General features: G+C 48.1%; 1 protein-coding gene and 1 long non-coding RNA gene across 7 annotated transcripts in view; one reads left to right on the forward strand and one right to left on the reverse strand.

The window, feature by feature from the left end:
* Positions 1 to 12,459: 12,459 nt before the first annotated feature.
* Positions 12,460 to 20,766, reverse strand: LOC128345720 (uncharacterized). Its single transcript, XR_008316595.1, has 2 exons — positions 20,637 to 20,766; positions 12,460 to 17,317 (listed from the first exon to the last, which is right to left on the reverse strand). It is a non-coding gene; the product is annotated as an uncharacterized LOC128345720 (long non-coding RNA).
* A 252-nt stretch (positions 20,767 to 21,018) lies between these two features.
* The window catches only part of ATP2B3 (ATPase plasma membrane Ca2+ transporting 3), a 156,927-nt gene continuing 151,126 nt past the window's right edge, over positions 21,019 to 26,819 (forward strand). For 3 of the 6 annotated variants that reach the window (XM_053298108.1, XM_053298103.1, XM_053298106.1), the window contains exon 1: positions 21,019 to 21,367. The gene's annotated coding sequence lies outside the window, so the exon portion shown is untranslated. Of the gene's footprint in view, positions 21,368 to 21,621; positions 21,760 to 26,819 lie in introns of those variants that run through there. The other 3 variants (XM_053298105.1, XM_053298107.1, XM_053298104.1) reach the window with 2 other exon arrangements.

The following is a 26,819-nucleotide window of genomic DNA, read 5'->3' on the forward strand; positions in this document are numbered from 1 at the left end:
AATACCTCACTGAGAGAAGGCAGGAGGCTACTTTGTTTGAAGGAGGCAGACCCTTTCTTAAGACCCCCTTCTTAAGAAGCACACTCTGGACTCCCTGGTGATGGATCGTTATAGGCCAGCCTCCAGCCTCCCATGGTTGGGCAAGATGATCGAGAGGTGACCAGCTCCAAGCAGTCTTGGAGGAAACTGGTTATCTAGACCCATTTCAAACTGGCTTTAGAGCAGGCTATGGGGTTGAGATGACCTTGGCTGGCCAGATAGATGACCTACGCCAGGGAATTGACAGAGGGAATGTGACTCTGCTAGCTCTTTTGGATCTCTCAGTGGCTTTCGATTAGGGGTGTGCATTTTGGAATTTTCTTGTTTCAATTTGTATCCGAATCAAAACATCCCCGTTTTGTTTTGTACCCAAATTTTCTGAATCCGAATCAGCCCTGTTTTGTTTTGTAGCCAAATTTTCCAAATCCGAATCCGAATTGATTTGGATTTTTAAAAAGGGTCCCAGGGCAGAAAGAGTGGGTGGTGGTGGTAGTGTCTAATGGGTGGAAGCTACCACCCAAATTTCAAAGGAATTAGGCAAAGGGCTGATTTTTTTTGGTGATTTTTTTTAAAGTTTACACATCTTTAAGAATTTTCCCATAGGGAATAATGGGGATTCCAGCAAATGTATCGCTTCAAATCAAGGGGAAAGGGATGACCCAGAGCAGAGTGTGGTGGGTGGTAGTGCCCAATGGGGGCAAGGAAACTTCCAGAATTATTTCAAAGGAATTGGGCAAAGGGCTGATCTTTTGTGGTTTGTTGAAGTTTACGTGTCTTTAAGATTTCTCCCATAGGGAATAATGGAGGTTTCAGCAGCCCCATAATTCTACTTGGGGGGCACTGGGGTTGCCCAGAGTGAGGGGTTGTGTAGTGCACATAGGGTGCCAACCACCCCCATACCCACAAGCCTGTGGGGTACTGGGTTTTGTTGTTTCTGAGGTGTTCATTGTAGATTCTCTGGCAGCATATGAGATTTTCAGTGAAAAACAAGAATCCACTCTCATATGCTGCCAGAGAATCTACACTCAGAACACCACAGAAACAGCAGAACCCAGCACCCCATGGGTTAGCAACCTTTCCCCTGGCCAATGTGGGGTCAGTAAAGAGTGGCAAGAAGCAAAAGAGCCAATGGGGAACAAGGAGGGAATTGTGAGCAGGTCAGCCCATGATTTAGGTCACCGATCAGAAGGCAGGAAGGGTGGGGAATTCAAAGAGATGTCAAACACAAAATGGAGACTGACTCAGAGATCACTACAAAATGGAGGTCTGAAACAACAAAACGTTTTGTAGCCGAAACAGGGACGTTTTGTTTTGTATACAAAACTTTTGGATCTGGAAAATGGGTGTTTTGTTTTGTCTACAAAACACCCGTAACAGGCTGTTTTGGGTACAAAACGTTTTGTATCCGAAACGTTTCGCACATCCCTACTTTCGATACCATCAAACATAGGATCCTTCGGGATTGCCTGAGGGATTTGGGGATAGTAGGCACTGAGACTATTCACACAATGGGACGAAATCGGGCTAGAGCTCCACGCTGCGGCTACTCATGAGGAGATCCCCCGAGGGGAGGCAAAAAGCCACCTCCCGGCTCCGGAGGCATGCTGGAACCGCTCCCCCCAGCAGTCATGTGGACAGCTGCTTCGGCCGTCCAGAGCAGACGGTCTGCTCGTGTGCTTGGAGAGTGGGCTAAGCCCACTCTCCCTGCTCACCCTCCCCAGGCAGGTCTCATTGACCGTGAGACCCACCTCACTGTTTTCCAGTGGTTCTGCTCCTCTGTCTTGGGTAGATTTCAGATGGTGGTGCTTGGTGGCAGTTGCTCTTCTAAGCAGGAGCTATTATATGGAATCTCCCAGGGCTCCAGGGCTTTTTAACATCTACATGAAACCGCTGGGTGAGGTCATAAGAACATAAGAACAGCCCTGCTGGATCGGGCCCAAGGCAGCCCATCTAGTCCAGCATCCTGTTTCGCACAGTGGCCCACCAGATGCCGCTGGAAGCACCAGGCAGGAGTTGAGGGTGTGCCCTCTCTCCTGCCATTACTCCCCTGCAACTGGGACTCAGAGGCATTTGCTACTGGGTGTTATCAATATGCTGATGACACCCAAATCTCTTTCTCCTTGTCATCAATATCAGGAAATGGCATTAGTCCCTTAAAGGCCAGGCAGTAATGGATTGGATGAGGGATAAGAAAATGAGGCTGAATCCAAGCAAGATGAAGGTGCTTATGTATGGTTGGGTGTCATAATCTGCAAGATGGGATAGAACTCCTGTTCTGGACAAGGTTACACTCCCCCAGAAAGAAAGAACAGGTTCGTAGCTTGGGGGTATTTTGGGACCCAGGTCTCACCCTGCTGCCTTAGGTTGAGGCTGTGGCCAGAAGTGCTTTTTACCAGCTGTGACTGATTTGACAACTCCGCCCATTACTTGAGGAGACTGACCTGAAAACAGTGGTGTACCAGCTAGTAGCCTCCAGGCAGGACTACTGCAATGTTCTCTATGTAGAGCTACCTTTATATATCGTTTGGAAAATTCAGTTAATTCAAAATGCTGCAGCCAGATTGGTCTCTGGGATATTATTATTATTTATTTACACAGACAGGTGTTATTGGCTGGTTTGTTTTATCCAGACATCGAGTCCTTCCCAAGGACCTGGGATGGCTGAATTTTATTGTCAATGTTGTTGCTGTTGTTATAGATATTGTCGCAGAATATAGGCTGTTCCCAGTAAAGTTGCATTTTGTAATTGGCTGATGGTGATTTCTGTGGCCCCTATGGTGTTGAGGTACTCTTCAAGGTGTTTTGGAATTGCACCTAGGGCGCCAGTTACCACTGGTATTATTTTGGTCTTTTTCTGCCACAGCCTTTCAATTTCAGTTTGTAGATCTTTGTATTTTGTGATTTTTTTCTATTACTTTTTCTTCTATTCTGCTATCCCCTGGTACTGCTATGTCGATTATTTTCACTTGTTTTTCTTTCTTCTCGACTACAGTGATATCTGGTGTATTGTGTGGCAGATGTTTGTCTGTTTGTAGTCAGAAGTCCCATAATATTTTTGCATCTTCGTTTTCTTCAACTTTTTCAGTTTTATGGTCCCACCAATTTTTGGCTACAGGTAGCTTGTATTTTTTGCAGATATTCCAGTGTATCATCCCTGCTACTTTGTCATGCCTTTGTTTGTAGTCAGTCTGTGCGATCTTTTTACAACAGCTGATTAGGTGGTCCATGGTTTCATCTGCTTCTTTACAAAGGCGGCACTTGCTGTTTGTGGTGGATTTTTCGACTTTTGCTCTTATTGCATTTGTTCTTAGTGCCTGTTCTTGTGCAGCCAGTATTAAACCCTCTGTTTCTTTCTTCAAGTTGCCATTCTTAAGCCATTGCCAGGTCTTGGTGATGTCTGATTTTCCACTTATATTGTGCAAATATTGACCATGCATTGGCTTATTTTTCCATTTTTCTGCTTGGTTCTTGACTTGTTCTTTCTTGTAGGCCTGCTTTGTTTCATTGGTGTTGAATAGTTTCGCGTTATTGACCATTTGAAGTGCATCTTCTTCACTGTCCTTGATATATTCTTCAAGGCCTCTTTTCTCCTCCTCTACTGTTTGATGGACTTGCAGCAGTGATGTCGATAGGCTATACCTCCCTCGCAGCTCAGGTGGAAGAGGAATGCTGGAAAATCAGACATCACCAAGACCTGGCAATGGCTTAAGAATGGTTACTTGAAGAAAGAAACAGAGGAATAATATAGGCTGTTCCCAGTAAAGCTGCTTTTTGTAATTGGCTGATGGTGATTTCTGTGGCCCCTATGGTGTTGAGGTGCTCTTCAAGGTCTTTTGGAACTGCACCCAGGGCGCCAATTACCACTGGGATTATTTTGGTCTTTTTCTGCCACAGCCTTTCAATTTCAATTTGTAGAATTGAAAAAAAAATGGGTCTTTATGGCTCTCCTGAAAGCCTCCAATGAAGACAATGCTCTCATATCCATGGAGATCACATTCTACAACCTAGGGGAGACAACAGAGAAGGCCTGATCCCAGGTTGCCACCAGATGGACTGGTGACACCCAAAAATGGACTCCTCCTGATTATCTCAGTGAGCAATGGGCATCTTGTAGAGTAAGGTATTCCCTCAGGTAGCCCAGACCTAAGCCATTCAGGGCTTTAAAGATAATAACCAGCACTTTGTACTTTGCCTGGAAACATATCAGCAGCCAGTGCAACTGTCCGAGAACAGGCATAATGTGATCTCTCCGGGATATCCCGGAGAGATCACATTATGCCTGTTCTCAGACAGTCTTCATTGGAGGCTTTCAGGAGAGCCATAAAGACCCATTTTTTTAGCCTGGCTTATAATGATATTTAGTTTTAATGTTATCTAGTTTTAATTGTAATTTTAATCTGCTTTTAATTGTCTTTTTATTTTAATTGATTTTAATTGGGGGTTTTAAAACGTAAACCACCCTGAGCCACCTTTGGAAGAGTGGTATATAAATAAAAATTAACAATAATAACAATTTTCTAAGTAAATAAATAAATAATGTCCCTTTTTAGGTTGTTAGCCCTTTGGGGACAGGCGACCACCTTAATTAATTATGTATTATTTATTTTTCTATGTAAACCGCTTTGAGAACTTTGGTTGAAGCTTTTAATTGATACTGTTTTGATGGTTTTTAATGTTGTTTTAGAATATTGTTTTAAAATGTTTAAATTGTTGCGCTTTTGTTTTTGTTTTTAACTAATGTTTTACTGTTGTTTTTATCTTGTTGTAAACCACCCAGAGACATAGGTTTTGGGGAATATAAAAATATATTAAAATAAATAAATAAATAAAATATTTGTAGTGGCAGTAATAGTAGAGTGTTTCTAGAGTGGATTAGGGTTATCAATATTTTAAACACATGCACTCGCGCACACGCACACACACACACAGACACTGGAGGCACAATCCGCATTGCATAACCTCTCTCCCACTCTAGAGGGGCAGGGTGTAGAAGCCAAGATGGAAAGAGAAGGCTGGAAGGGCAAGGGATAATGCAGAGCATTCCCTCCACCTCCCTGACTAAGATCAAAGCAAGTGGATTAGTACATAGCAATGGCCTGCTGTGTGAGTGTGAGTTCTGGGGTGAGCGGCAACAGGGTGCAGCGGAGGCAGTGGAGAGGGGAGTTTCCCAAACAGGGAATCCACTTCCTTCCCAGCATTCTCCCTGCACGTCTATATGCTTGGCTTCTCCTCTTCCATTCCATGTGTGAGGCCTTCCTCTCCAGACAGAGAGGAGATCTAGATTAGGGGATTCCCGCCACCTGTCGCAGGATGTTGTTACGAGTACAGCTCCCTTCATCCCCAACCATGCTGGCCTTCAGCCAAAGGCCTGAGAAGTTGTAGTCCAACCACATCTGAGGACTCAAGTCTGTGAAGCTACCAATCTAGATCATGCCTCCTATTTTAAAGATCCACCCTTTTTTCTGCTGGGGAAAACTGGGAGCATGCTTCCAATTGTTAATATCTACTAACTCTTTTTTTTTTTAAAGGCAAAAAACAAAGACATCACCATAATCCACTATGCTCCATAAAACCTGACTATAAATATGTGTTGTTTTTGTTCGACTAAAATGCCTCAGTGATGTCGTTTGTGTGGTAATGGGAGTTATCACCAGTCATGCTGAAATTCAATTTGCACTGCTGCTCTGCCTTTACTACACTGTTGTCAACATGGACACAAATCTTATTAATGTATCCGTCTATTGTGTGTTGTGGCGCACACATGCTTCACATAGGGAATTGCTAACAGGAATTGTCACGATGCATTGCACAACTTTTTGAGAAGTTTCTTCAGAGTTAGAGCCACACTTTTCAAACAGCTGTTTCTTCTGCCCATTTCCACGTGAATTTTCAGTTGTGACTGTCAAAGGAATCCTTTCTTTCTTTCTTTCTTTCTTTCTTTCTTTCTTTCTTTCTTTATTTATTTATTTATTTATTTATTTATTACTATTATTATTTCTTGTTTACACAGTCAGACAGGTGTTATTGACTGGTTTGTTTTACCCAGACATTGAGTCCTTCCCAAGGACCTGGGTTGGCTGAATTTTATTATCAATATCGTTATTATTATAGATATAGAATATAGGCTGTTCCCAGTAAAGTTGCTTTTTGTAATTGGCTGATGGTGATTTCTGTGGCCCCTATGGTGTTGAGGTACTCTTCAAGGTGTTTTGGAACTGCACCTAGGGCACCCGTTACTACTGGTATTATTTTGGTCTTTTTCTGCCACAGCCTTTCAATTTCAGTTTGTAGATCTTTGTATTTGGTGATTTTTTTCTATTTCTTTTTCTTCTATTCTGCTATCCCCTGGTACTGCTGTGTTGATTACTTTAACTTGCTTTTCTTTCTTCTCGACTACAGTGATATCTGGTGTATTGTGTGGCAGATGTTTGTCTGTCTGTAGTCGGAAGTCCCATAATATTTTTACATCTTCATTTTCTTCAACTTTTTCAATTTCATGGCCCCACCAATCTTTGGCTACTTGTATTTTTTGCAGATGTTCCAGTGTATCATCCCTGCTACCTTGTCATACCTTTGTTTGTAGTCAGTCTGTGCGATCTTTTTACTACTACTACTACTATTATTATTATCGTCATCATCTTCTATATATATAATTTTCCTAAGTGTACCCGTCGCTAATCCCATGTGTGGTAGCTCTTGCGAGAGTTTGTGAGCAGCTGCCTGGGGGATAGCAACGGGGATGGGGAGACAATGGCGGTGGCAGCCAGTTGGCTGGAGGAGGCAGCGGCGGGCCAGCCCAGCCGGTGGGAGCAGGAGGTGGTGGTGGGCAGTCCCAGTCCAGCTGCCAGGGGGAGGAGGAGGAGGTGGAGGCGGGCAGGCCCAGCTGCCAGGAGGAGGAGGCCTGCCAGCCAGAAACGGTGGGGTGGGGGTGAGAAGCGGGCAAGGTGTGGGGGAGAGGAAGCATGCCCAGGAAGAGGAGCAGCCGGACAACCAGAAAGCCTGGAGTGCTAGCGGGGACTGGGGGAAGCAGCAGCAATCAGTTGACCGGCTGGAGGCGCAGATGCTCTGCACCCGGTCCAGCTAGTTGTTGTTGTTGTTGTTGTTGTTGTTGTTAGCTGACATTCTGCACAAGCCTCCATCAGCCTAGGAACGGAAGATAGGACTTGGAAACAATGGCTCTCTGTTGCACAACTGCATTTGCACAGTTTTGTGGCCTCCTGCAAGAGCACTCCTGTGCAACTGTGCAAACCCTCTGTTCCTAGGCTTACGGGACCTTGCGCAGTATGTTAGCCAATAGTACTACTACTTCTATGGTCTAAGGTAGGGTTGGGCAGACTTGACCCCCCCCCCATAAGTTTATTTATTTATTTAAACATTTTTATACCGCCCAAAACCTACGTCTCTGGGCGGTTTACAACAGAATAAAAACCAAAGTAAAACATTCGTTAAGACAAAAATGTGTGTGGGGGGGGCACACACATTACAACAATTTAAAAAATTTAAAATTATATTTTAAAACAGCATTAAAACCATTAAAACATTAATTAAAAGCCTGGGTGAAGAAATGTCTTTTTAAAGACTTTTAAAAAGCTGTCAGAGATGGGGAGGCTCTTAGAGAGGAGAGCTGGTCTTGTGGTAGCAAACATGACTTGTCACCTTAGCTAAGCAGGGTCTGCCCTGGGTGCATATGAATGGGAGACTAGAAGTGTGAGTGACCATTGTAAGATATTCCCCTTGGGGGATGGAGCCTCTCTGGGAGGAGCAGAAGGTTCCAAGTTCCCTCCCTGGCTTCTCCAAGATAGGGCTGAGAGAGATTCCTGCCTGCAACCTTGGAGAAGCCGCTGCCAGTCTGCGAAGACAATACTGAGCTAGATAGACCAATGGTCTGACTCACTATATGGCAGCTTCCTATGTTATTTCACTAGGGAGCGCATTCCAAAGCCTCAGGGCAGCAGCGGAGAAGGCCCGTCCCTGAGTGGACACCAGATGAGCCGGTGGCAGCTGCAGACGGACCTCTCCAGCAGATCTCAGTGGGCGGTGGAGTTCATGCTGAAGAAGGTGTTCCCTTAAATACCCAGGGCCCAAACTGTTTAGGGCTTTATAGGTTATAACCAGCACCTTGTATTTTGCCCGGAAACATATCGGCAGCCAGTGTAGCGCCTTCAATACAGGAGTTATATGGTCTCTCCGAGATGACCCGGAGACCAGCCTGGCTGCCGCATTCTGGACCAGCTGTAGTTTCTGGACTATGTACAAGGGCAGCCCCACAAAGAGCGCATTACAGTAATCCAGTCAGGAGGTTACCAGCAGATGTACCACTGTTTTGAGGTCATTCACCTCAAGAAATGGATGTAGCTGGCGTATCAGCCGAAGCTGATAGAAAGCACTTCTGGCCACCGCCTCAACCTAGGACACCAGGGAGAGGCTCAGATCCAGAAGCACCCCTAGACTGCGTACCTGTTCCTTCTGGGGAAGTGTGACCCCATCCAGAACAGGCAGATCAAAATCATCTCTCGAGTTCCGACCCCGCACAATGAGTACCTCCATCTTAGCTGGATTCAGTCTCAGTTTGTTATCCCTCATCCAGCCCATCACCGACTCCAGGCAGGCATTTAGGGAGGTTATGCCCTCTCCCGATGATGCTGACATGGAGAAATAGATTTGGGTGTCATCAGCATACTGATAGCACCCTGCACCAAATCTCCTGATGATCTCTCCCAGCGGTTTCATGTAGATATTAAACAACATTGGAGAAAATATGGAGCCCTGGGGAACACCATACAAAAGCTCAGATTTTGAAGAACAGCAATCTCCAAGGGACACCATCTGGAACAAGCCCAAGAGGTAGGAGCGGAACCACTGCAAAGCCGTGCCTCCAACTCCCAACCCCCTCAGACGCTCCAGAAGGATACTATGGTCAATAGTATCGAAAGCCACCGAGAGGTCCAGAAGGACCAACAGAGTCACACTTCCTCTGTCAATTGCCAATTGGAGATCATCCATCAGGCCGACCAAAGCAGTCTCCACCCCATAGCCAGCCCAAAAGCCAGTTTGAAATGGGTCAAGATAATCAGTTTCATCCAAGACTGTCTGGAGCTGGGAGGCCAGCACTTTCTCAATTACCTTGCCCAGCCACGGAAGGTTGGAGACAGGCCTGAAGTTGTTCAAGTCTGAGGGACTACAGGGTAGGCTTCTTCAGAAGCAGTCTAATAATTGCCTTCTTAAGACAAGGAGGCATCCTACCTTCCCTCAGAGACGCATTTATAATCTCTACCAAGCCTTCTACAACAACCCCCCCCCCCGCCATATAATATAAGCCATGTCAGGCAAGGGTCAAGAGAACAGGTGGTAGGTCGCACCATTCCAATCAGCTCATCCACATCCTCAGAAGTCACAAACTGGAACCGATCCAACCTAATCACACAAGAGGAGTTGCTGGACACCTCCACATCAGACACTGAAGTAATTGTGGAGATGGCGTCTAAGTCGGCCCGAATACGAGAGATTTCCCCCCACAAAGAATTCATTAAACACATCACAGTAGGGATGGGCCCGGACCTGGGTGGTCCGGATTGGGGGTAGGGGGTCGCTTTAAGAGCGGCGGGAGGGTTTACTTACCCCTCCTGCCGCTTTCCGCGGTGGCGCCGTAATTAGTAGAGTAATTGGGGCGGCAGGATACCTCCCTGCCGCCCCTTCCCCACTGCGGATCTGCAAAGCTCCCAGTAATGCTTTGTGCGCGCGCACATCAGTGACGTGAAGTGCGCGCACAATGTGCGCGCGTGCAAAGCATTACTGGGAGCTTTGCAGAGCCGCAGCGGGGAAGGGGCGGCAGGGAGGTATCCTGCCGCCCCAATTACTCTACTAATTACGGCACCACCGCGGAAAGTGGCGGGAGGGGTAAGTAAACCCTCCCGCCGCTCTTAAAGCGACCCCCCACCCCAGTGCCGGACCGCAGTGTGGCGGTTCCGTGCACACCCCTACATCACAGCGGGTAATCGATGGTTCCAGATTCTGATTCAAGGGAGGAGGGGCACTCACTAGCCCTCTCACAACCCTGAACAACTCCGCCGGACCTGAACTTGCGGATGCAATACGGGCAGAAAAGAATCGCTTCTTTGCCTCACATATCGCCTGAGCATAGGTCTTCAAATAAACTCTATGTTACAATCTGTCAGATTCGAGCCGAGTCTTTCTCCATTTGCGCTCCAGTCGTCTCCCTTGCCGCTTCAGCCCCCGTAGTTCTTCCGTATACCAAGGGGCGAATTTTGAAGCAGGTCGGAGAGGACACTTAGGAGCAATCATGTCTACTGCCCCAGTGAGTTTGCTGTTCCAATTCTCCACCAGGGCATCAACAGGATCACCAGCAGAGCCAACACTAAATCCCTCCAAGGCTTCTTGAAATCCTATTGGATCCAATAACCTTCTCGGGCAGATCATCCTAATAGGTCCCCCGCTCCTGTGAAGGTGGGAAGTGATTGTGAGTCCAGCCTTAACCAGACGGCGGTCCGTCCATGACAATGGGAAAATCACAGGATTCCCCACCCATGGAACACCACCCTGATCAGAGTGAAAGACCAAATCAAGCGTGTGACCAGCAATGTGCGTTGGCCCCGAGACCACTTGGGATAGGCCCATAGTCTTCATGGCCGCTATGAACTCCTGAGCCTCCCCAGACAAATTGGTCCCAAAGTGAGCATTGAAGTCCCCCAGCACCACAAGTCTGGGGGACTCCAACACCAAGTCCGAGACCAAGTCCATCAGCTCAGTTAGGGAACCTGTTGAGCAGCGGGGCGATCAGTACACCAACAGAAGTCCCAGTCTATCCCTGTTCCCCAGACTTAAGTATACACATTTGATATGGTCTGACACTCTAACAGGGATCCTGGTAAGGGAAAGGTTATTCTTATAGACCACAGCCACGCCACCTCCCCTCCCACGGTCCCTTGCCCGCTCCTCAACAGAGTAGCCTGGAGGAAGAAGCTGGGGCCAAACTGGGCCCCCAGCCTCCCCCAGCCAGGTCTCTGTAATACATACCAGGTCGGCACCTTCATCCAGAATCAAATCATGGATGGTTTCTGATTTGTTCTGGACTGACCTGGCATTACGGAGGAGCAAGGTGAGGTTCCAAGGATGATCGGCACTGCTCCCCAAGGTCAAAGAGCTGGCCGGACAGCCAGAAGGGGAAACAGCTTTTAGATGTCCAAGTCCCCTTCCCCTGTAACGGCCCACCTACCTGCCAACGTTACTTCTTCTGTTCCCCACCACAACCGGAATGGCCGCCCCACAGTCAGTGGACACGCCCCCTGTCTCCCCATCTCCGGGTAAGCCCAGACACATTCTAAGATTGTCTCACCCAGGACAAATTAAAACAGAAGCCCCACTATTAAATGCCACCCCCTCACATACAAATACCTGGGCCAGGAGACCTGGCCCTCACCCTCGCTGTCCCCCAAAGTGGCTCCCCCAAAGGGGCGACCCCCTTTGATGTCACCCCTTCGGTGGCAGGCCCGCCACCACTGGCAGAAGCCTATATAGCCCTGAGCAGGCAGCTCTAGGCAGATGGAATCCAGGAAACTGCCAAGTCACCCTCCTCCCCGGGCCCCAATCCTGCAAGGCCTCACCTCAGCACAGCAACCAGTCCTGGGGGGCAGATAACAGACTTAGGGGCAGCAGGACAAGCAGGACAAGCAAACAGGCAGGCACCCAGTCTCACACTCTGGGGTCTACCTGGGAGCAGATGTTGTCTCTCTTCTCTCTCCTGCAAGTTGTTGAACTACAACTCCCATCACTCTCAGCCACAATTTATTGTGGCTGGGGATGATGAGAGTTGTAATCCATCACATGTTCTGGGCCAAGTTTGCGCAGATTGGGTCTAAGGCACAGGATACCGCTACTTTGCTGATGCTAAGCAAGTCTTAGTGTGGTCAGTGCCTGGATGGGAGACCCATGTATGCCATCCTTGGGGATGGGGCTGTAGCTCAGTGGCAGAGCAGCTGCTTTGCATGCAGAAGGCCCTGAGTTCGATCCCTGGCATCTTCAGGTAGGACTGGGAAAGACTCCGGCTTGAAACCTTGGCGAAGGTGCTGCCAGTCCGTGTCTTCAATACTGAATCAGATGGACCAATGGTTTGACTCGGTGTCAGGGAGCTTCCTAGGTTGCTATGTAAACATTCTCAACACAACAGTTCTCCCAACACAGCTTTCATCACTGCCCAGAGGGGCCTGGTGCTTGGAGATTTGGAGTCAAGTTCTTAAATGGAGACGTGATCACAGAGCATTTCCCTGGTGGGAAGGAGAACTGCGAGTGCTCTTTCTTGAGGGTGATAGTAGGTTAAGTGCGGGACACCATGATGTCTCTTGCCATAAAGAATAAAAACTAGCTGAGATTGATTTTTTAAAAGAGTTAGACAACTTCATAGGGGATGGGTCTGTTTTATTTATTTATTTTACAGAGATCTTTGCCATCCATCAGTACAATATTACCAGGGTGGTTCACCAGAAATTGCAAAGCATCATAAGCGTAAAAAGACAACAAATCAATGAACGACAATAAACAACAGCAATCAATAAGACATTAAAATGTGGCTTTTAGCCATGGGAGCTAAATGGAACCTCCAAAAGCAGAAGCAGTATATCTCCAGGGAGGGATGCTACTTTCAGGTCCTAATTGTGAGCTTCCCAGAGGCATCTGGCTGGCCATGGTTGTAAACAAAATATTGCTGCTTGTGATGGCCCTTTGGTCTGTTCCAAAGCATAAACAGAAATCCGTGGAAAAACCTTAAACAAGGTAAACATATATATGCAAGCTGACCCTTGCAAGCTCTTCAAGGAACACGGCCCCTCACATTCCTTACAAAGCATGCAAGAAGCACAAGGAGCACATGCAAGAAGCACAAAGTCCATAAATAGCTGGGAGGGTCCACCCTGGTTGCTTATGAAAGGGAGACTAGAAGTGTGAGGACTGTAAGATATTCCCCTCAGGTGATGGAGCTGCTCTGGGAAGAGCAGAAGGTTCCAAGTTCCCTCCCTGGCATCTCCAAGAAAGGGCTGAGATTAAATGTAAAACCAACACCTCTTTACTTTAACACCTGAAATGAATTTGCCAGCAATATAAACCAACACCAGGGTTGTCTCCGTTGCTAAGCGGGGTTCACTCTGGTTTGCAACTGAATGGGAGACTACATGTGTGAGCAGATTGTAAGATATTCCTCTTAGGGGATGGGGCCACTCTGGCATCTCCAAGATAGGGCTGAGAGAGACTCCTGCCTGCAACCTTGGAGAAGCCGCTGCCAGTCTGTGAAGACAATACTAAGCTAGATCATGCTGGTCGCTGACCGAAATGAAGAGATTATTATTACTAAGCTATATGGGCCAATGGTTTGACTCAGTATATGGCAGCTTCCTATGTTCCTATGTAAGGAGGCTGCTGCTGCTGCTGCTGCTGCTGCCCTCCCACCTCTCCACTCCTGCCCCACTTTCAAAACTTGCAAGGGTCAGTTTTGAAAGGGGACTGACCCCCACCTGGGTCCTGGGGCAAAGCAGTGAGTGTTTGGTACCTCGCTGCAGGTGCCACAATACCTTGGGCTGCCCCTGAGGAAGGGACAGGAAACACTTTGGTCTGGGCACTCTTCCCCCCTCTTTCCCACTTGGGCCAGCCAGGGCTTTTGCTAATGTAGTTCACCGTTCTCTCAGAACAGACCTTGGTTCTCTACTCTAGTGGAGCAGCAGGAGCACAAGGCCAAGAAGAGAGAACCAAACCTCTCTCTCTCTCTCTCTTCTCCCCCCCCCCCAAACCCATCTTCCTAGCTCAGTGGTAGAGAGCATCTGCTTTTCAGGTTTGATCCCTGCCATCTCCAGGTAGAGAGACTCCTGCTTGAAACCCTGGAGGAGCCGCTGCCAGTCAGTGTAGACAACTCTAAGCTAGATGGGCCAAGGGCCTGACTCAGTATAACACAACTTCCTGTGCTCCTGTGATGGGGCAGCACTCTATGCGGGGGGTGGGGGGATCTCCATAAATAGCTTCAGTCGGAGTGGGCAACCCTTATGCCCAGGTAGGAGGGGGCGGTGGAGGGTAGTTTGCTGAGGGCTCCTGGAAACCTGAGAACCTTATGCTCTTCGCCCAGCATCCCAAGCGGAGCGGAGCAGCACAAGCACAAGAAGCAAAAGCCGTGTGTGTGTGTGTGTGGATGTGTGTGTGCATGTGTCCACGCCCTGACAGCAAAGCACAGCTGGGTGAAGAGCCATTCTGAGACTTTAAGCATCTATATCCTGACATTGGGCCTAGGACTTCAATTCCCAGCTGCCCAGGTGACAAACAGACAAGTGGCAACTTGTGGCCGAAACAGTGTGGAGGAGGAGAGAAAAGGTATTTCAGGTGGGGGCAAAGACAGCAAGGTCTTAAGGCCTGTGCTTAAAAACGTGTGAAGGTTAAACTGAAACACACAGAAGCTCCATGCTGTTCCATACCACTAACTTGTGTGAAGCCCGTTGCTAGGATATCAGGAAAGGGGAAGCAGAGCAGGCTGGGTAACAAGGGGCACAATTACATTTGTCTTCATAGGTACTCAGTTTCAAAATATGTACTCAGTTCCAAGGCTTTACTAAAATGAGTTTTTTCTCAATCAAGGAAAAGACAAATTACGCATTTGACAAACCTGTGGAATGTGTTATTATTTCTATTACTATTACTATCACTATTGTTAAGGTATTGCTTTTCAACAAAAAGTTCACAAAGCAGTTTACATAGCAGAAGGAATGGGGGGGGGGAATGGGGAGGAGGAATGAGAAAATGCTTCCCTGTCCCAAAGGGGCTCACAATTTAAGAAGAAACACAAGGGAGACACCAGCAACACCAGCTGTGCTGGGGTCGGATAGGGTGGGTTGCTCTCCCCATGTTAAATATAAGGGAATCGCCGCTTTGAAAGTGGCTCTGACTCTGCCCAGCGAGCAGGGGTTCAGAATGTCAGTTGTTCAGAACAGTATGTGGCTCATTGGGACTCAGAAAGTGCTCACCTAACCAAGAAAAACATCAGATTAAATATGGAACATGGCATGCTTTCTTTCTACGGGAATGGTGGGAATGGAATATACCGGGGGACTCCTCCTCTAAGCTGTAGAGATGCCTTATGCCATTCTGAGGCATTGCTGACAGAAGAGAGGTTGTCTCTTATGGGAGTCTCCAAAAAATATACCCTCTCCTGCCCACACACGGACCTGTCTCATTTCTCCACCCTTGGACTGCCCAGTTTTGCCCTGCTGGAAATGTCGGAGAAGATCAACATGGTTCCTGCCAGCTGGGAATACCAAAGAGCGGAAATCAAGGGGCATCTATAATTCATGGTGTGAGTGACTGCTGACTGTGGGCTCTCGGATGGGGGATCATGCTTGCCCTGCCAGCTGGCCAGCGGTGCCCATTAGCTGATAGCTTTGCTCAGAAGAACCTGCTTGGCAGGGCAAAAAAATTAATAAATCATTCTGCTTTAGGGATCTGGGGAAGCACTCCTGCTTGATCTTCTGCCAGTCTGCTTGGAGGGGGAGCCTGCAGAGCTGCTCACATCTTGCTCTCTCTATTGTATTGTACGTGCTGTTTGGGACGGCAGCTGCTTCAACATGTGGGCAAGTGGAGAGAGTGTCTTCCGCCTTAGGAGATGCCCCACCCCACCCAATCCATGCGCACAGAATATCTAGTGAAGGCTTGCTTCGGTGGGCCACCACTTGTGGGTGCTAGCTTATTCTCTAGCAAGAGCAGGGTCTTCTCTGTGGTGGCTTCTAAATTCTGGAATGCTCTCCCCTGAGAAATTCACTGGGAAGCATCTATTTGGAACCTTTTGCAAGCAGGTGAAGGCCTTTTTACCCCACCAGGCAACTGCAGATTGAGGAAGGCTAGGGAGGTAATGGGAGCTTTCCCAGACAACAGGCTTTAACATGGGTTTATTGAGAGGCTTTACTGGGAGTTCGGGGCATATTGGATACCCTGATGCAAAAAGTGGATTTTTTTTTAAACCCCGTACATAAACTGGGCTAGGCTTCAATATGGAGGGGGAAACGCGAATTATGTACATATCAGAACCCTCTGATATGTTGCACAGACTTCAGGGTAAATCTGGCTGAAAAGTGAATGCACATCGTCCATTTCAGTGGAGATGCGAGCTAAAAGCCCCATCTGGGAATGCTCCTGGCTCTTCTTGCCAGTGTTTATAAGATTTTATGGGAGTTTTTAATGTATTTTGCTGTTTTAACATGTTTTTTTGAGCCACTTGGGGGTTCTTTGAGTGGAAACACAGGCTATACATTAAGTAGATAACTGAAAATATTAGATTTGTTGTTGATAATGATGATGATGATGATGATGATGATGATGATGATTGATATATTTCTCAACTTATCCCATATGCTCAAGGCGTCCTACAGGCACAGCCCAAATCATTTTGCTGCCTGAGGCAAAAGACAATCTGATGCTCACATCTACGAGTGGGTGTTCAGTATTCGCAGGTCATTCTGTTGAGGCAAGAGCAACATGTGAACAGTCTCAGCCCATGTCCCTAAGCCAGGTAGCGGTGGCAAGGATGTGCCTGGTGTGCTCCAGCAGAGTGAGGAGTTAAAAATGAACAGCATATCCCAGTGGAGTGAGGAAGAGTGGGTGGCAGGGAGGCCTGTGGGGTGATGCCAAAGTGGCAGGAGGAAGAGGGCACTCCCTGCCTCCTGCCTCCCTCCTTGTGCCTGCACCTGAAGCCACCATCCCAGCCTGCCTCAGGGAAGCACTGCCCCTGGTGTTCATATGACATTGACATTCCTTCTGCAAGAAGCCCCAAGGACTAATGGCTTTGGGAACTGCCCGTTAGAATACATCTTTCTCTCGCCTTCCTTGTTAGTTTCTGTTGCCCAGAAAGCCCTCTGAAGAGGCCTTTTTCACCCAGGGCCCAGAGACATTGCAATGGAATACAGGAAATGAAGTGATCTTCAATATATAGAGGCTCCAAATGCTTTAGGACTTTATACGCCAAAACCAGCATCATGTGTTATGCTCAGACTGAAGGCAATGGGAAAGCACAACAGTGATGTTGGTGTGCTAGTTTTCCAGTTGTGTTTCGGCTCACCCACCATTCTGGCAGACACCAGTCTGCATCATCTGCAGCCTTCGAGATTTGTTACACAACAGCAAGCGCAGGTTGTAGTACAGCAATCGATTGCTTATCCCAGATCGGCACAACTTGTGATCCACCATGCCAACTGCAGCTGTGTGGGCTGGAGACACCTCCTGTTTTTGTTGCCATCCTGGACTGCAGAACAAAAGCAAGAACACGAGGGCATGTGTGTCAAGCATCTGGAAAGCCACAGTAAAGGGCTGATGTGCTACGTTGCCCTTAGTGAGTCTTAACATTAAGGGATGGAGCCATTGCTCAGTGCAAGAACATTTATTTTGCATATAGAAGGTCCCAGGTTCAATCCTTGGAATGTCCAGGTAGTGCTGGGAAAAGATTCCTGCCTGAAGCCCTGGAGAGCTGCTGCCAGTCAGTGTATACGGAGCTAGATGGTCCAAGGGTCTGGCTCAGTATAAAGCAGCTTCCTATTTTCCTAACAGGTGTAGGCTTGGCAACATAATCTTGTATTAAAGGGAGGGAAATAATGCTTCAAACAGCAAATGCTGATCTTTCATATTTTGCAGGACGCCAGTGAGGGGGAGACCATGACTCGATGGGTACACTTACATTCAACATTTATTTATTAAATTTATATACTGCTTATCCTTCAGAAGTTCAAAGTGGCATACAAAAATATGTAAACAAAACAAGTATAATACAACCATAATTACAATGCACAATTAAAACAACAAGTACAACATGAACGCACAGCAACCAGAAATCAGCCAGTCAGAGGATTCACATTGAAATGGAAATGTTTCCACCTGACAATGAAAAGTTATCAGGCAGAGAGTCTGATGGATCTCCAGGGGAAGGCATTCCATTTAGAAGCCACTTTTTTAAAAAAGAAAAGAAAAAAAGGCCCTTTCCCAAGCATGTCTCTGAAGGAGATGGGACCCCAAGCAGAGACCTAGCTGATGATCCTGAAGCTCAGGCAGGTACATACATGGAAAGGTAATCCTTGAGGTACCCCGACTCAAGCCATTTAGGGCTTTAAAGGTAATAACAAGCACCTCTTGAATTGTACCTCCAAACCAATCAACAGCCATTCAAGATGCTAAAGCAAGCAGGCCACCCATTCCCTCTACTGGGCTCATGATAATAGTCTAGCTGCCACATTGTGGACTAGCGGAAGTTTCCAAATGGTTTTCAAGGGCAGCCCCACGCAGAGCACATTGCAACAGTCCAATCTTAAATCAGCTTTATACCAGTTAAACTATCATGGTTTCTCCCAAAGAGCTTCTCCCAAACTTTGTTCTAGTTTGGTGAAGGTGCTAGAATTCTGAACCTTAACTCCCTTCACAGAACTATAATTCTCAGAATTCCCTGCAGAGAGGAAGTGGCTATTAAATCAGTAAGTATGAATATGTCCTTGGGGTGCGGTGGCGGGGGCGGGGGCGGGTGGGGGAGTTACAAATAGGAAATTCAACAAAGGAGTCTAGGGTGACAAATCCTGCACTCCAGTTTTCCCAGACAAGCTCAGAGTTCCTTCTGAGGCAGTTGCCTAGCTTCTGTCTCTTTTATTTTGTTCTGTCTGTCTCCATTCATCCAGTCAATTTTAACAAGAAATATGAGTTTCTGTGTGCCCTAGAACAAAATAATTTAAGTAGAAAGATTAATTCCTATGTGCCCTAGGACAAAATAATTATTGTCCTTTTGTTTTATATACACAAAATAACCTTGATGATATTTTTGATTTGACTAATTTCTTCAGGCACCAGAATATGCACTTTCGAATCACACAGAATGCTTCATTGGGCAGTGTGGAAGCGAAATCTCAAGCTTCTTTGGATTTGAATGTACTTGGCTGAGCTCTGCGATGGATTGTGGCCATATTCAAGTTTTAAGCATTCAGGGGGAAACCAACCAACCAGGAAATAATTGATTCAGGAAGAGAAGGTTTACAGACTGTTGTAATAATGATTGTGGTGATGATACTGTTCGTGGGGATGCCCAAACAAAAGGAGGCGAAGGAAGTGGAATGGGCATGTTAGGAGAAGACAAATTGTTGGAAATACAGAAAGGTATGTGAGGGAGCAAACATGGAACTCAGCGAGCATGACTTGATGCAAATACAAGAGAGGAGAGAGTTCCTCTACCCTTTCATGGTAGTGTAGAGAAGAGATACTTCGGTGAGTAGTTTTTCTCACGCCTAGGACATCATGTCTAAATTATTTCTGCCATTACAATGTGAAAAGGGTACAGAAGACGTTTTCCCTGGCATAGCTGGATACTTTAACTGGGTCCCCTCACTATCGGTGTCAGTGAATGCAGAGGATGAGTTTTAGATTCTAGATGAGGGAGGTCCAGGTTCAAATTCAGAGGTGCACCTAGGCAATTTTGGAGCCTGGACCTAAAGGCCTTTGGAGCCCCCACCCCCCACAAATTAAGCATCATCTTGCTCAGCCAGGTGACCACACCACCCGGGAAAGACTAAAAAGGATTTGCCCAGAAGTCCAGGGGTAAGAGCACCTCTGATCAAATCTCCACTCAGCAATGAAGCTCACTGGATGACTTTGGGCAAGTCACTATCTCTCAGCCTAACCTACCTCACAGGGATGTTGTGAGACTAAAATGAGAAACACATGAGAAATGAGACAAAGGGCTTAAATTTTGAAAGCTCAGCCTCAGAACCTATTTGGAATGTCCCAGACACCTGTAAAGGAGGCAAATATACAGAGTGTTTCAGAGCATGTGCAGAGTATTTTCCTTGCACCATCAAGTAATCACATAATGGGGCTTGGAGGCAGAATTTCCAGTTCAGAAAGTTGCTCCAGTTCGAAGAGCAGGTAATAGTGTGAGCTGGAGGGAGTCCCTAGTTAAAATCTTGCCTCAGCTATGTATTCACTAGGTGACCTTAGGTCTATCTCTCATCCCCCATCTGTTGTCTGGGGATAATCATCCTGACCTACCTCATGGGGTTGTTGCAAGGATTAATGAGATCATGTATAGCCTTCAAAATATGCAGTATACATGCTCAGAGAATGTAAGAGGGTGGGGTGGGGTTTAAATGTCATAAATGCATTTCATGGCATTTTGCCCCTGGTGTTTATAATTTCTTTTCTCTGTGCCTGAGGACAACACTTCACGGATCTAAGGAGGGCTCTAGGCCATGAAAGCTTATGCCATGATGAATGTGAGCTCTTAGAGACCCTTTGTTGTTTTTGCTGACACAAAATTAACCCACTGGAAAAAGCAGGTGGGGAGAGGATTACCTTCTAGGCAGGCAGGAGCCCCAACATCTCTAATTTTAGAAATTAACTAGCATTGGGGTTTTTGGAAATATCAGGTGGGAAGAGAAATGGAAATCAATCCTATTAATGTGACTGTTTTGCCCCTTGTTTTCCCTGGGGTAGGTTCCTACCCTCCTTGCCCCCCTCTTTCCCATCCTACTTTTGGAAAGGACATGCACCCCCAACCCGTGTGTGTGTACACACACACACACCACCACCACTACCATGTATCCAAAGCAGCCGGAACCATAACTGCATGCCAGCGGCTAGCAGCCTTCCCAAGGCAGGTACCATCCGCGACGAGCCGATGGTCCTTCCATCGCTGCATCCCTGCATCCTTCCATTGGTGATGGAGAGGCCGCTTGGATCGTACCATCTCCGGGACCGAAGGGAGGGGGAGGGCGCAACCACCAGCCGGTTCCATCCATGCATTCATGGGTGTCTCTTGATTTGGGGAAGGAGGTGAGAACAAGGAGGGGTTGGGGAGATGGACCGGGCTGCGTGAGCGGGGGGGGGCACGAGGCCGGGAACTGCGATTGGCTCTCGCTCTCCTTTCAGATCCCCCCCCCCGAGCCGCGGTTCACCTCCTCCTTCCCCCGCCTCCCCCTCCCCCCTCGGCTGAGATTTGCAGCTGGACCAGCGCTCGGCGAGCCCTCTCCATCCTTGCAGCATGTAGCCGCTGCGATGTCAGCCGCAGCATCCCCGGGGCTGTAGACAACCGGCTCCCCCCACCCTTGCCCTGCCCCCCTTCCCTCCGATCCTCTCCTGGGGGGGCACATTAGGCAGAAGAAGCTCCCCCCTTCCCCTCCTCTCGACTGGATCCGGGCCAAGCCGGAGAGGGGGAGCGAGAGAAAGAGAGAGAACCCCACAATTCCACCCCACGTTTGATCTTCCCGCAGCGGATTCCCTTTCCCCGCTCCCCACCTCAGCCTCTCCTCGCTTCTACCATGGCCTGGTGAGTACCTCCTCATGCGAAGCCTTCCTCTTTGGGGCGCGGGGGATGGGGATGGGAAGCGACTGTTTGCCGAATAAAATAAACCAGAGCATAGAGCCTAACGGCGTGGTGGGGATGTTGGAAGACCCCCCCTCCTTGTGGGATGGGGAGGGGGGAAGCCGGGCAGCCTCCGTCATATGTAATGCAGAGATGCGCGGCAGTGCGGGTGGGGAATGCGGTTGGGATGGCGTGTGGACAAGTCACTGCAGAAAGGAAGCCTTGGTGGCCAGAGGACTTTTTGAGGGGAAAGGGCGCTCTCCCTTTCTCCCTGCAGCCTCTGATTTGTGTTCATTTATTGGTTGATTTGGCGGGGGGACGTTTAGTAGAAGATCTGGAGGATGCAGAATGGAAAGGTAGTTCTCGCTCAGGTCCATCATTGGTATGCAGCGGGGAGGGGGTTGGCAAAATGTGGGCTGGTTGGGGTGGGGGGTGGGGTTAAACCCCTTTGTCGCCCTTGGATCCATTCTCGTCCCCCCCCCCCTTGCATTTTAGCCTTGGCGCTTCTTTCTCTCCCCATGGCACCTTGCAATGCTTGCCTGCCGGCATCTCAAGGTGACAGCGACGTATTCCTGGGGTGACTGTGTGTGAGAGAGAGAAAGAGAGAGCGGGCGCGTGTGAGCGGGTGTGTGAGTGTGTGTGTGCACGCGCTCGCGCGCGCTCGCGCAGGGAAACGGGGGGCGAAGGAAGGAGGGAGCGCTAGTGACGTACCTGGCTAGATCAGCAAAGGGGGTGTGGGTGGGTGGGTGGGGGCGGGTGGGGGTGTCTTTCAAACCCAATCGGGATCTCCCACCGACCCACACCCACTGCAGCGCTGTACCTGCTGCATTAAACGGGCGGTAGGGCTGGGCTGGGGGTGGGAAGCTAGCGGGCTGCTGACTGCTCCGAGCCTCCCCCACTCCTACTGCCGTATGGGGGGCTCTCCTGTTGTTTGTGTCCTTCCTTCCAAAAATAAAAATAAAATAAAATAAAAACCCTTCGGTTAAATGGAAGAAGGGGTGGAGAATAAGTACATGTGAATCTGTTCTGGTGCGCGTGTGAAAGAATCTCTCGGTATGTGACAGCCTCTTGCAGGGAGTGGATTGGGCCGTGATTTGGACGAGAGAGGGCGAGGGAGAAGGAGGAAATCTGGGTGGGCTGATGTACTACTGGATAGGCTGATTCGATTTCTAAAGGGGAAAATAGAATGGATGGGTGGGTGAGAAGAACAGGGAAGAGAGCATATACTGTAGAAGGTGAAAAGGAGGAGAGGCTGCACCAGGATGTATGAGGGGACTCCACCGGGTGAATGGATGGCTGAAGTACCTGAGGATGGGTAAAGAGAGAGACAGAGGGAGAGAGATGAATCAAGGGGGAAGTGGGGATTGGGCAGAGGGAAATGATGACTCGAAGCAGCCCCACTGAAATTAAGGGGACAATTTAGTTTGACTTCCATGGGACTCCTCTGAGTAGTTTTCCTCATCATGTCAGGCATTGCTGCCTTGCAGGTCTGGATCAGACCCAAGGGTCCATGTAGTCCAGCATCCTGAGTCCCAACAGTGGCGAGGAAACCAGCAGCCTGTGGGGAGTTTAAAAGCAGGGAAAGAAGGGAAGTGATGGTCCCCAGCACCCAGTACCACAGAATGACAGAGTTGAAGGGGACCTTGAAGGCCATCTAGTCCAACCCCCTGTTTGATGCAGGAAATCCAAAGTGAGAGCATCCCCAACAGATGGCTGTCCAGCCTCTGCTTGAAGACCTCCAGCAAGAAAGAGTCCACCCCCACCCAACCCAGATCCTTTGTTCCACTGTCAAATTTCTCTTACCAATAAGGTGTCTCCTAATATTATTCAAGTAAAACCTGCCCTTCTGTAACATTAGCCCATGAGATCTAGTCCTGCCCTCTGAGCAACAAAGGACGTCTCTGCTCTCTTCGAGGTATCTGATGAGTGCTGCCATGTTTCCCCATGTTTCTTCCCTTCCTATACCCAGTTCTTCAACAATTCCTCACAGAGCTTCTTTTTGAGACCCCTGAGGATCCCCGCTGCCTTTCTCTGAATCTCTTTCCATTTCTCAAAGGTGCAGTGCCCAGTACTGGACAGTGCTCCAGAAGAGGTCTGACTAGTGCTGAATAAAGGGGAACAATTGCTTCTTGTGACTTGGAAACTATGGCCCTATTAATGCAGCTTAAAATCACATTCGCCTTTTTTGCTGCTGCATCACGCTGCTGACTGATGTTTCAGTTTGTGGTCGACTGCAATCCCAAGATGCATTGCTTTTTACACTCAGGCTGAAGTATGCCGCCTTTGAAAACGGAGGCTCCATTTAGCTGTCATGAATACGGCTGCCCTCCCTGAATATGTCTGATCCTTCCCCTGCCCACCGCCCCGCCAACAATGATTTAAGTGCTAATGGTTATCATCAAGATATCTCCTTGGAAGGATGACTGGCTCTCCTGAGAAATGCGGTCTCCAAAGGAAATCTCCGGAGAGCTATTGTCTCACTCTCTTGGTAGCTCTGGGTCAGGGGTCCGCAGGTGTAATCGGACTACAACCCCCATCACCCTCAGCTGAAGGCCATTGTGGCCGGGGTGATGGAAGCGGTAGTCCAGCAATATCTGGGACCCGAGGTTGAGAGCCCCTGCTCTAGGAGACGGAGGCAGTCTGAGTCTGAGACAGAGATCAAGGAGCAGGGAATGGGGCCCTGCCTGACCACCGAATCTGCCTGCGGCTCGCCAAGGGCACCAGTAAACACCTCTTCCACGCTCCGCTTTGGCGCATTGCTCGGGATGAAAAGGAAGGCGCGCGCCGGCTCTCGCTTTTTTCAAGGCAACTGCAGGGGAGGGGGCGGGATCCACAGGCTGCCGGGGCTGCCTTTCCCCGTCCTTGATTGGCCGAGGGGGGCTGAGCGGCAGCGGGCGGCGGCGGTGGGGGCGGTCCGGCAGAGGGAGGGAGGAGAGGGGGCCGGCTGGCAGGGGAACCTCAGCGGGGAGGGAGCCCACGTGGCAACGGGGAGCGCGGGGGGAGAGGGGCGGGGGCAGCACGGGAGGACTCCCGGCCGCAGCTCTGGCAGCAGGTGGTACATCTGCGGTGTAGCCAGCAAGGGAATGGCAGGAGCGCGAGGGCATTTTAAAGTCTGGACTTGCACCACTTTCTGTGAAAACATATAATAAAATCTCCTCCCTGCTGCTGCCTGGGATGTTTCTCCACCGGGTTGTGAGACCTGAGCTAAGGTGCCCGCCCCCGCCACCAAGCAGGAACAGCTAACATTTTGGGGCTTTCTTTTTCACTTGACGGCCGCGGGGGGAGGGGCGGACACGAAGGCTCATATTGCAATTAAGAATAGCGTGGAGAAAGCAGAGAGACATGTTTATCCCTCTCTCAGGATGCCAGAACTCAGGGTCACCCAATGAAACCCATTAGCAGCAAATACTTCTTGATGCAAGGTATAATTAACTGATGGAATTTGCTGCCACAAGGTGATAATTGTTGGCTTAGATGGTTTTAAAAGGGAATCGAAAGTTGATGGGCTCTATCAAGAGCTATTAGCTGTGCTAAACAGCCTTCATTTTCAGAGGCAATATTTCTCGGGATACCAAATGATGAGGACAAACAAAAGAAGGCTGCTGCTTTCATTCCCTGCCTGGTGGCTTTCTGGGAGCACCTGGCTGGCCAGTGATAGAAAAGGATGCTGGGTTAAATGAAGTAAAGTAAAGTGTGCTGTCCAGTCAGTGTCGACTCCTGGGGAGACCACAGAGCCCTGTGGTTGTCTTTGGTAGAATACAGGAGGGGGTTACCATTGCCATCTCTGAAGTAAGACAGTAGAAATGAAGCCATGATAAATACTCCAGTGATGCCACAATCTTCTTTTGTCAGAGAGAGAGAGAGAGAGGAAGTAAAAGCAAAGGGAGAAAGAGAAGGGCTGACTGAAGATTGGTTGCTGACAGCCACCCCGAGCAGTATGCAATGGAGGAGCAGGATAGAAATATTTTAAATGAAAAGCCAACAACTGATGGGCACTAACCATCTTAAATGCAGTTTCATTATAACTACTAACTACTATCTAAAAAGTAGTTATTAACTATGTTTTAGTAACTGAAATGTCTTTTGTAACTTTTTGAAATGGATAAGTCGTTTCAATTTTTTCATAGTGACTTCTGTTCTCCGTTGGAAAACAAAATCTTTTGCGGGGACTTTAGACATGTACGTTACTCAATTTACTCAACCCAAACAAAAATCTTATTTCCTGGGCATTTGAGTCTCATAAGTAGTCAAAGCAGACCTGTAAATGCGAACTTCCTGTAGGCCTTCCTATCATTCTGGTGCAACTAGTCTCTCTTCCTGGGCCAGGCTAAACTGCTACAGTATTCTGAGTGCATCCATCCCCCTTAGAAATGCTGTGCATGGAGTATGTGCTTAGCAGCTAGCTGTGGGAGTGGGGGGACATTGCTTCCATTTGTACTAATGATTGTAGGCATGCCTGTATTGTTCGTACTGAATGATCTGGTATTTCTATTGGTATCTATAATGTTCAGTATTACAGTAAATGTGGATTTGATTGTAAAAGGGACACACAATCTAAACCATACCTGCCAACATGTCCCTATTTTCCCATAGGGACACGTTGGCAGGTATGTCTAAACACAGAGATGGAGGGAGGGAGAGGATGCCAGTGAACAGCCACTGGGAGGAACACTATGCTGGGATGACCAGAGACAGTTGCTATCTCCCTATTCAATATAAGAGAACCACCACTTAAAAGGCACCCAGTTAGCAGGGGTTACTTAAAGGAGTTATTTACAGGAAATTACTTAAATAATAGGAGCTTTCTTCCCTAATTGATTAAAGTAATTATTACTTTAGTTAGTAGTTCCATTACATTAGTTAAGTACTTACAAAAGTAGTGTAACTATGTAGTTTGAACTACTTTCCATGACATAGCTGGGATTACCATTCAACAACATGAAAAGTAGTTTAACTACTTAGAGTGTAAGTACTGCCCATCACTGTGACAGAGATTTAGGAGAGAAGGAAAAAGAGAAAAGGTCAGATCCAGAGTGTGTAAAGGTAAGAATAATGTGTAAGATAATTAAAAGTGGGCCCTGTGTCACAGTCTGGAGGTTAGAGGTGGGTCCTAAATCTGGAAAGGATAAAGGCCATGAAAGCTTAAAAGGGCATCTTACTTTCTTTGCCCTAGTTCAGGCATCCCCAAGCTGCAGCCCTCCAGATGTTGCTGAACTACAACTCCCAGCATCCCTAGACACAATTTTTTGTGGCTGGGTATGCTGGAAGTTGTAGTTCAGCAACATCTGGAGGGCCGCAGTTTGGGGATGCCTGCCCTAGTTGATGCATTTACCAGGCTGGCAATCCTTTGAGTGTGGTGTAGGGAGCAGGCTCATGCCCTAACCCTCCACCATGCACATACTTAGCATAATGTGTA

The sequence above is a fragment of the Hemicordylus capensis genome, chromosome 2 (assembly GCF_027244095.1).
Source record: "Hemicordylus capensis ecotype Gifberg chromosome 2, rHemCap1.1.pri, whole genome shotgun sequence".
Lineage (NCBI taxonomy): Eukaryota > Metazoa > Chordata > Lepidosauria > Squamata > Cordylidae > Hemicordylus > Hemicordylus capensis.